Here is an 11,127-nt window from a genome sequence, read left to right on the forward strand (position 1 = left end):
ACGCCTCATGAGATCTCATATACATTCCCCATGTGTTCTTGCCAGAACAGTGATAGCGAGGTTTCACGAACATCTCCCACGGGCACTCGGCAGCCACGGAATCACAATTCAAGTCCCAAATCAAGTTTACCAAGGTTATATGTGTGAGAAGATGGTAGAATGCCAGTAACGCATTTTTAATATATACAAATATTTACCTCCTGACCGGGACTCGAACCCGCGCCGTAAGATAGACAGGCACGGTGGATACCGCTCAGCTACCACGACCCGTAAAAGAGATGTTCAACCAGCCCGCCAATTATGAGTATGTCTGAGGATCATTACCTATGTGTTCTTGCCAGAACAGTGATAGCGAGGTTTCACGAACATCTCCACACGGGCATCGGCAGCCACGGAATCACAAATTCAAGTACCCAAATCAAGTCATACCTAGGTTATATGTGTGAGAAGATGGTAGAATGCAGTAACGCATTTTAATATATACAATATTTACCTCCCTGACGGGACTCGAACCGCTCCGTAAGATCGGACAGGCACGGTTGATTACCGCTCAGCTACACGACCGTAGCTGAGCGGTATCAACCGTGCTGTCGATCTTACGGCGGGGTTCGAGTCCGGTCAGGGAGGTAAATATTTGTATATATTAAAAATGCGTTACTGCATTCTACCATTTTCTCACAAATTTAACTTGGTAACTTGTTTGGGACTTGAAATTTGTGATTCCGTGGTTTCCCGGGAGTGCCCGTGGAGATGTTCGTGTGAAAACCTCGCTATCACTGTTCTGGCAAAAACACATGGGAAATGTCCATGACATCTTCATAAGGGGCGTCTGGTTGAAAATCTTTTTTTCGGGGTCGTGTAGCTGGCGGTATCAACCGTGCCTGTCGATCTTAGGGCGGGGGTTCGAGCCCCGGTCAGGGAGGTAAATATTGGTATATTTAAAATGCGTTACTGAAATTCTACCATCTTCTCACACATATAACCTTGGAAAACTTGATTTGGGACTTAAATTTGTGATTTGGTGGCTGCCGAGTGCCCGTGGGAGATGTTCGTGAAACCCTTTCGCTATCCTGTTCTGGCAAAAACCCACATGGGTTTAAAGGGCCAGGGACATTTCATTAAGGCGTCGGGTTAAAACATCTCTTTAGGGTCGTGTAGCTGAGGCGGTTTTTCAACCGTCCCTGTCGGATCTTACGGCGCGGGTTTTTGGTTTTCCCGGTCAGGGAGGTAAATATTTGGATATATTAAATGGTTATGCTTTCCCCTACCATCTTCTCAAAATATAACCTTGGGAACTTGATTTGGGACTTAAATTTTGGTGATTCCGTTGGCTCCCGAGTCCCGTGGGAGTGTTCGTTGAAACCTCGCTATCACTGTTCTGGCAGAACACATAGGTAATGTCCATGACATCTCATAAGGCTTTCAGGTTGACATCTCTTTTAGGGGTTTGTTTTTAGCTGAGGGTATCAACCGTCCCTGTCGATTTTAACGGCGCGGGTTCGAGTCCGGTGGGGAGGTAAATATTTGTTATATATTAAAATGGTTATGCATTTACATCTTCTCATATATATATTATACATATTATGTTTTTAGATTACTTTATATTTATTTTATATATATATTATATATATATATACATACATATATTTATCATATATGTTATATATATTTATATATATAATATAAATATATATATATTTTAATATTTTACATATATTATAATACATAATATATATTATACTACATTATATATATATATTTTTACATATTATAGGGTATATATATGTATATATATATATATATATTATAATATAATATATATTATATATATTATATTAATATTTATATTTATGTGTGTGTGTTGTGTGTGTGGTGTGTGTGTATGTATGTATGTATATAAAAATTTTCTGGGCATTCTATTTCGCGTTGAAAGGAAAGAAGGGGAAGGAAAAAAAACGATGTTAGAGGAAGAGGAATGAAAAGAATTTTGAGGCAAAAAAAAAAGGATGTGGCAAAGAAAGAGTAGGAAAATTACGAAAAAGGAGGAAAAGACAAGATAGAAAAGAGAGATGAAATAATGATAGTACTAAGATAATAATCATCAAAATATTAGGGAATCACAATAACAATACAAATTTAAAATAACAAAGGCATATAAAAAATAGCAAAACATCAAAAAAACTAATATAGATAATTAAAAAAAAAAAAAAAAAATAGTAGAATTCGTGTTTCTTGTTTCAGGCTGTCTTTTATTGCAGATGGATAAAATTCTTTTTTTTCAATAAAAAATCTGCTATCTATTGTTTTTTTTTTTGTGTCAAACAGTAACACATTTCTGTATTTTGTTTTCCCTCTACATTTTGATGGGGTGGAAAATTTATAAAGGAAAGGTTGATACAACAAATGCTAGAAACTCGCAAAATTTTAATTATCTATATCAGTTGCCCGACCCTTAATGGAAGAAAATGAATTTAAATTTTCATGCTATTTCACCAAAACAATATTAAAAACGCTTCCAGGTTTAACAGCGGGCACGACCCGCTCTTCGCGTTAGCAGGGGGGAGGTTAACCTTTGTACCATTTGAACCCCTTAGGGAAAAAGGGTAAGCATTTTTTTCAGTTTTGATGTTGGGTTCCTATAATCCTGTCCTTTTTGGGTATTTTGTACATTTATATGATGTTATGATGTTTATTTTTGTTTATTTTTGGAAATACTATGGGGTATTTCTGCAATCTGACTTTATTGCATATCAAAGAGGTGTGCTACATCTCTATTAGTAGGATTTTAGCACTTCGATATTTCTCCCGATTTGACTCAATAATTAATATTCACTTTCGTACAGTCAGTAGTATAAATAATGATCACATGATTAGAATTTATAAAATTTTCGTTATATAGTCAACGCCATCGTTACGCGAGATCATTACGTAATTACTAGGTTTATGCATCCATATCTTCCTTTGACTAAATGAATTCAAAGTTACCACCTCGTATACCACAGAGGCAAGTATTCTGAATTAATTTGAGGTTGGTCCCTACATCCCCAAAGCCTTCCTAGCGATTGGGTTCCTCGGATCCCAGTTTCTGAGATCACATCCCACGTATAAAGCCCTGCAGGAGATTGTCTCAACATCATTTCTCTTTGCATCCAAAAGAACACGATGAAGTTCACTGCCGTTTTCCTGTTCATGGCCTTGTTTGTGTCTGGAAGTTTGGGTTTGATTCTGCCGATCCCGCTGCCTGTGCTCAAGGGGTTGGACGTCAGCCTCGCTCTGGGAGATCAGCCGGTATTTGTTCCTGTCCGGGGAAGGCGTGTACAGGTGCCATCATATAAATTTCCACAACACCGATATTAATAATGATAAATAAAGTACATAAGGTTACGCTAGTTTATTTTTTGCTCCTAGAAAACCTGAAATGAATGTAGACATTAATATAATGTTATAAATATTAGAGTACTCCAATAAACAGACTTGAAAAGAAATTGTGTCTACAGAGACACAAGGTAAGAAAATTACGTGTGTAAACCATTTGTCGATAATAATACACGTATTTCAATTATCTAAGCATCTATCATATACATTTTGGATATAACATGTTTCGGTGGACTCTTTCAAGAAAAACAAAATCAAAACAACAATGGTAGTATTGATAATACCAATAAAGTAAACAATGATATTAATCAGTTCAGTTCAGAGAGATTTGCCTGGTTTGTCAAATAGGCCACAGGATAAAGGAATAAAGGATTCATTGCCTTACATTTTATCGTAACAAATCAGTACTGATCCTGATACCACATGATTAGAAATTTAAATTGATCGTTATATAGTACAATAGTCTTCGTTACGGAGATGATTTCGTAATTACTAGGTTATACATCCTATCTTTCATCTTCTCGTTACCACAGTGGCAAGTATTCTGAATTAATTGAGGTTGGTCCTACATTCCCTCAGGCTCTTCCCTAGGCGATTGGGTTCCTCGGATCCCAGTTTCTGAGATCACATCCCACGTATAAAGCCCTGCAGGAGAGTGTCTCAACATTCGTTCTCTTTGCATCGAAAATAACACGATGAAGTTCACTGCCGTTTTCCTGTTCGTGGCCTTGTTTGTGTCTGGAAGTTTGGGTTTGATTCTGCCGATCCCGCTTCCTGTGCCTGTGCTCAAGGGGTTGGACGTCAGCCTCGCTCTGGGAGATCAGCAGGTGTTTGTTCCGGTTCGTCGTAAGCATACACAGGCACCATTATATAAATTTCAACAACACCGATATTAATAATGACAAATAAAGTACATAAGGTTATGCTAGTTCGTTTTTTGCTCCCATAAAACCTGGAATGAATGAATCTCACCAGCTATTTACCACCAACAATTTTTTTTGCCAGCGTGTTTACAGAGACTATGGTTTCAAGGCAAGAAAGTTACGTGTAAATGAAATAATAATACACGTATTTCATTTACCTAAGCATCTATTATATACAATTTGGATTTAACATCCGTGGTTCGGTGGACTGAGACCCTCGTTCAAGAAAAGAGAGAGAGAAAAAGAAAAGTATAAATGAATATATATATATATATGTGTGTGTGTGTATGTGTATGTATATATATGTATATGTTTATATATATATATATATGTATATATACACATATATGTATATATACATAGAGAGAAAAAAAACGGGAAAAGATAAGGAAAACAAAAAACTCAAAATTAAAATTTCAAAGTACTTTTTGTACATTTGAATTTCTAATCATTTGGTTTGTCAAAGGCTGAAGATATTTACAGGCGATCTTAAATGTGCTTGAAAAAATAATTCTGCATATACGGTTTCCTAATCGAACGAGTAAAACCATTGTGACACCCGGATTAATAAGAAGTGAGATGATGCTCCGTATCTGTCTCGTTTACAGGAAAAAAATATAAATATGCAGCACATTTCAGTAAAAAATAAATTCATATGCAACGTCGTAATATTTTCAAAAGACAAAATCTTTGCTTATAATCAGCGAATGACCTTACAAGCAAAATAAGGAAAATGACTTTACGAGTAATTTGTATGGCGGTACTGATTTCAATGATTAATAGGAATATCTGATCTACCTACCTACTAATATATATATATATATATATATATATATATATATATATATATATATATATATATATACATGCTGAGAGAAAGAGAGAGAAAGATGTAGAATGAAGTGAAATATTTTACCAATGTAAGAGAAGTATTTTGATTCCGTTTCTTTTCTTTCTTTGGAAATACATCATGTATATATGAATCCTTGTCTCCATTATATCCTTACATGATTACGAGGTTAGATAATCTTCATGTAGTAAATGATTTTTATTGAAATACTATTTCTCCAGTTAAATTAACCCATTAATGATAACCCAGAGTATAAATCATTTTCTGAGATCGCATCCCACGTATAAAGCACTGTAGGAGATTGTTCTCAACATCATTTCTCTTTGCGTCCTAAAGAAAAAAATACGATGAAGTTCACTGTTATTTTCCTGTTCATGGCCTTGTTTGTGTCTGGAAGTTTGGGTTTGATTCTGCCGATCCCGCTTCCTGCCGTCACAAGGGGATGGAACCGTCCTGCCTCGCTCTGCTGGGAGATCAGCCGGTGTTTAATCCTGTTCGTGGGAGGCATGCCACGGAACCATCATATAAGTGTTTTTCACAAAGCCGATATTAACAAATAAGGAAAAAAAGGGAAAATAGATAAATACCTTTTTCTTTAGCAAAACTGTGGCGTGTACACACTGGAATCTCATATATATGTATGTGTTTTCATAATAAATCGTTGGATGGTCAAATATAGATATATTATAGATAATATATATAATAAATATATATATATATATGTGTGGTGTGTGTGTGTGTGTGTGTGTGTGTGTGTGTTGTGCATGTAGTTGTATGTATAATATAATTTTCTGACATTCTATTTCGCGTGCAAGAAAGAAGAGAATGAGAAAACGATGTTAGAGGAGAGGACTGAAAAAGGAAATTGAGGCAAAGAAAAGATTTGGCTAGAAAGATAGGGAAATTGTGAAATAAGGGGAAAAGGACAAATAATATAAAATAATTATAGTAGCTAATGATAACAATAATGAAAAATTATTTGGAATCACAATAATAACAATACCAATAAAGATAACAAAGGCAATAATAATAACAACCACAACAAGAATACTAATATCATAAGAGGAAATTCGTGTCTTTCTTAGTTTCAGTCTTTTTATAGTACATGATAATTGAAAAAAAAAAAACTCTATCTTGATGTTTTCGTCGTGTCAAACAGTAAAAACACTTTTTCTGTAAATGTGTTTTCCATCTACATTCGATGGACCGGTGAATATCATACTATAAAGATAGGTAGATACACAAATTGCTAAAATCTCGACAAATTTGAATCATCTATATCAGTTTGCCATGAACGATAACTGGAAAGAAAATGATAATTTGCATGCATTAACACAAAACAATATTAAAAACGCTCCAGGATCAAACAGCGGGGCATCGATCCCCTCTCTGGACAGTTCGCGTGGCAGACGAGAGTTAACCTTTGTACCACACTTCTGACACCATTAGAGAAAAAGGGTAAGCATTATTTTCAGTTTGATGTTGAATCCTCATAATCACTGTCCTTTTTGGGGTATTCGTATAATTAATATTGATGTTATGATGTTTATTATTGTTTAATTTATGAAATACTATTGGGATATTTCTGCAATCCTGACTTTATTGCATATCAATAGAGAGTGTGGTACAGCTCAATATAGAATGATAGCCTTACATAAATACTTCTCGAGATATGACTCAATAATTAATATCCTATCGTAAACAGATCAGTAGTGAAACTGATACCACATGATTAGAACTTTAAACTTTTCGTTATATAGTACAACTGCCATCGTTACCGATCTGATTACGTAATTACTAGGTTTATGCATCCCCATCTTCCCTTTATCTAAACGAATTCATAGTCACCATCTCGTATCCACAATGGCAAATATTCTGAATAATTGAGGTTGGGGGTCCTACATTCCCCCAGGGTCTTCCCTAGGTAAATGGGTTACTCGGATCCCCGTTTTTGAATCACATCCCCCACTATAACAGCACTGCAAGAATTGTCTCACATCATTTCTCTTTGCAATCCAAAAGAGCACGATGAAGTTTCACTGTCGTTTCCCTGTTCATGGCTTGTTTGTGTCCCGGAAGTTTGGGCTTGATTCTCCGATCCCGCTTCCCTGTGCCTTGCTCAAGGGGTTGGACGTCCTGCCCTCGCTCTGGGAGATCAGCCGGTAAATTATGGGTTCCTGTTCGTGAGGCATGCACAGGTACCATCCATATAAGTTTTCAACAAAGCCGTGATATTAACTTTGTAACGAAATTTGATTAAATCCTTTTGGTTCTTTAGAAATAACTGCGTGTACACACTGGAATCTCAGATATATGCATCTGCATGTAACAATATAATAGTAAAATATATGCAATTATAGTCTGTCATTACAATATATTGTCATCTTTCAGTTTCCTGCTGTAGGCGGAGAATAGTGTCCATAGAATCACCAGTGTCACCATAGAAACAGGTGATAAAACAGTCGTAAACAAGGCAAGAAATCACATCTCGCAACCAAGATCACTATATATATATATATATATATATATATATATATATATAGTTATACTATAATATATATATATCTTCCCTCCCTCAATCTTCTCATCCTTTTAACGTCACTGAAATATATGATTTGTCAGGAGATGAAAGTGAGATATTATGTTTCTATTATAAAAGTAACAAATCTTAAATGACGGAGTATTAAAGATAACCAAAATAATGAAATCATTCATATCAAAAACCGAGTTTAAAATATAGAATCCCGAGCAGTATTTCCTTCACATTTGTCAAGAGATGAAAGTAAGATATTATGTTTCTATTACAAAAGGAACTAATCTTAAATGACGGAGTATTAAAGATAATCCAAAGTAATGAAATTGAATTCATAAAAAACTGAGTTTAAAAATAGAAGCCCTAGCATTATTTCCTCACATTTCGTGACTCCTGCTTCGCCGTGATTAGAGGCTCGCGTAAAAACCTTTGAGTGGAAATCACTAGGTGGTTTTAGCACTTTTTTCCGTGTTCAATGACTCACTTATTCTCTCTCTCTCTCTCTTTTTCCTCCACCCACTCATTCTCTCACTCAAGTCACAGTAATACAGAAAGACAATCATCCTACTCGTTTTAAAGAGAAATAAAATAAAATTGTGGTGAGAGTGGATGGCCGGGTCGACCCGGTAGTTGTTGATCGCCCCATCGAATTATAATATCCATTGGAAGTGCAATTAGGATTGATAATTGATATGATAGTATATAGCAAAAGTTGTGTTGGAAAATAATATTATTATTAATTATTATTATCTATCTTATCTGCAATATAATGTTTATTGGCCAGTTAACCATTATCGCTGTCATAAGAATATCGCAACTTACTATGGTGGAGTCGGTTAAACATTTAACCGAAGTATAAGGATAAAAAATAGTTTATTCAATAATACTGGAAAATGTATATGCCATTGTGACTCCCTTGATATTTTTTTTGACTACGTAACTGAAAGTTAGAAAATGTAGTTGATATAAGTAGAACTGCAAACCACAGAACAAAAAGCAAAATCTTTTGCTTATAATCACCGGAATGACTTTCTGAAGCATAATAAGAAATATGTACATATTTGTATGGCGGTAATTGATTTCAATGATTAATAGGATTATCTGGATCTACCTATTATCTATCCATGTATCATCTCTCTGTCTATCTAACTATCTGTATAATACATACAATGCACAGAGAGAAAGAGAATTTCAATAGAAAAGCAATAAACTATATTTCAACCTTGAATACGTAATAATTATTCTGATAGTAACAACAACGGTAATCGATATTGCGAACAGAACTAGTATAGTAATATCAGCAAAAGTAAACTATACGATGAAGTTCACTGGCCGTTTTCCTGGTTCATGCCTTGTTTGTGTCTGGAAGTTTGTGTTTGATTCCTGCCGAATCCCCAGCTTCCTGTGCCTGTGCTCAAGGGTTGGACGTCAGCCTCGCTCTGGGAGATCAGCCGGTGTTTGTTGTACCGGTTCGTCGTAAGCATACACAGGTATGGGAAGTCCGAATTAGATCACACCATTATATAAATTTTCAACAACAAACCGATATTAATAAAGTACTTGAGGTTATGCTAGTTCCCTTTTTTGCCCCTATAAAACCTTGAAACCTATCTAAAAACTCCTTCTATTATAGATGTTAAAGAGTACTTCTAATAAACAGCTGGTGTCCCTACAGTGACAAAATACGTCTCAAGGCAAGAAAGGTTTTTTTAATTTAAAAAACGTGTGGTAACACCCATTTAATTAATAATACACTAATTCAATTATCTAAAGCATCTATTATATACAATTTGAAATTAACATCCGTGGTTCGGTGGACTTCTAAGGCTCTCAATCAAGAAAAGATAAGAAAGGAAAAAAGAAAAAAAAAAACATTGGTAGTAATGATAATGCCAATAAAGTGAACAATGTTCAGTTCAGTTCAGAGAAGACGTGGTAATGATAATAGCCACAACAAGAATACGTATAATATCAGAATTCGTTTTTCTTCTTGTCTCACTCCGTGTCTTATTACATAAGAATTCTGACTGGTTTGTCAAAATGGCCACAGGATAATCCAGCATCCAGTTCTACCGTCACTCCACCGCGATACTTCTATTTAAGCATCATTTCAGCTTCGGTTTTAATATCTTCACCATTGTTACTGTTTTGGATATTTCTATTATTCGGAAATATCTGGAAATCGTGATAATTATTATTTGGTGTCTTGTATTACTGACAGTATTGATATTGTAAAGATACTATCGATTATTATTATCATTTTTGCTATTGTTTTGTTGCTGTAATTATCATGCTCATTATTATAATTATCGTTAATGTTCTACCATAGTCAACATTATTATCACCAATATTTCTGTAATTATGTTTTCATATATATATATATATATATATATATATATATATATATATACATAGTATTATAAGTATCTATAATATACATATATATGTATATATATATACATATATATATATACATATATATATATATAATCATATATATATATATATATATATATATATATATATATAAATATAGATAATATATATCGATGGACTGTGAGACCATATTCCTTTAAAGAATGGTAGATACACAAATGCTAAGAAATCTCGCCAAATTTGAATCAATCATTTACATCATTTGCTGCTGCTGTAATTAGCACGACCGTTATTAAGATTATCGATAATACGACTATCATAGCCATCATAATTGAGTTTTCACCTATATTTCGATGGACGGTCAGGTACGGCTATACAGACAGGTAGATACACAAATGCTAAGAAATCTCGCGCCAAATTTTGAATACAATCATCTAATATTAAGCCTGGGAGGAATGATAAATGAAAGGAAAATTATCATTAGCATGTTATTTACAACCAAAACAATATTAAAAATGACGCTTCCAGGATCAACGGCGGGGCATCGATCCCGCTCTCTCGCGTGGCAGACGAGAGTTAACCTTTGTACCACTTCTGAACCCATTAGAGGAAAAAGGGTAAGCATTATTTCAGTTTTGATGTTGATATCCTCATAATGTAGTGTGTGGGGTGTGTGTGTGTTGCTGTCCTTTTGGGGTATTCGTAATAATTTAATATTGATGTTATGTTTATTATTGATTATTTTAGGCTAATATATCATTGGATATTTCTACAATCCTGGTTTTATTTAACATATTAAGAGAAAATGAGATACTTTTCTATATAGATAGGTATATACATAAATACTTCGATATTGTCTCCAGATTTGGAGTTTGACTCAATAATATTCATTTTCGTAACAGATCAGTAGTGAAACTGATACCACATGATTAGAATTTCTTTGTTTTTTTCAATTATGCTAGTACAACAGCCATCAATTACAGATATGATTACGTAATTACTAGGTTTATGCATCCCCTATCTCCCCTTGTCTAAACGAATTCAAAGTCACCTCCTCTTACCACAAATGC

This window comes from Penaeus japonicus, unplaced genomic scaffold, assembly GCF_977035675.1.
Source record: "Penaeus japonicus unplaced genomic scaffold, GWHDUDI00000001_assembly GWHDUDI00000005, whole genome shotgun sequence".
Classification (NCBI taxonomy): domain Eukaryota; kingdom Metazoa; phylum Arthropoda; class Malacostraca; order Decapoda; family Penaeidae; genus Penaeus; species Penaeus japonicus.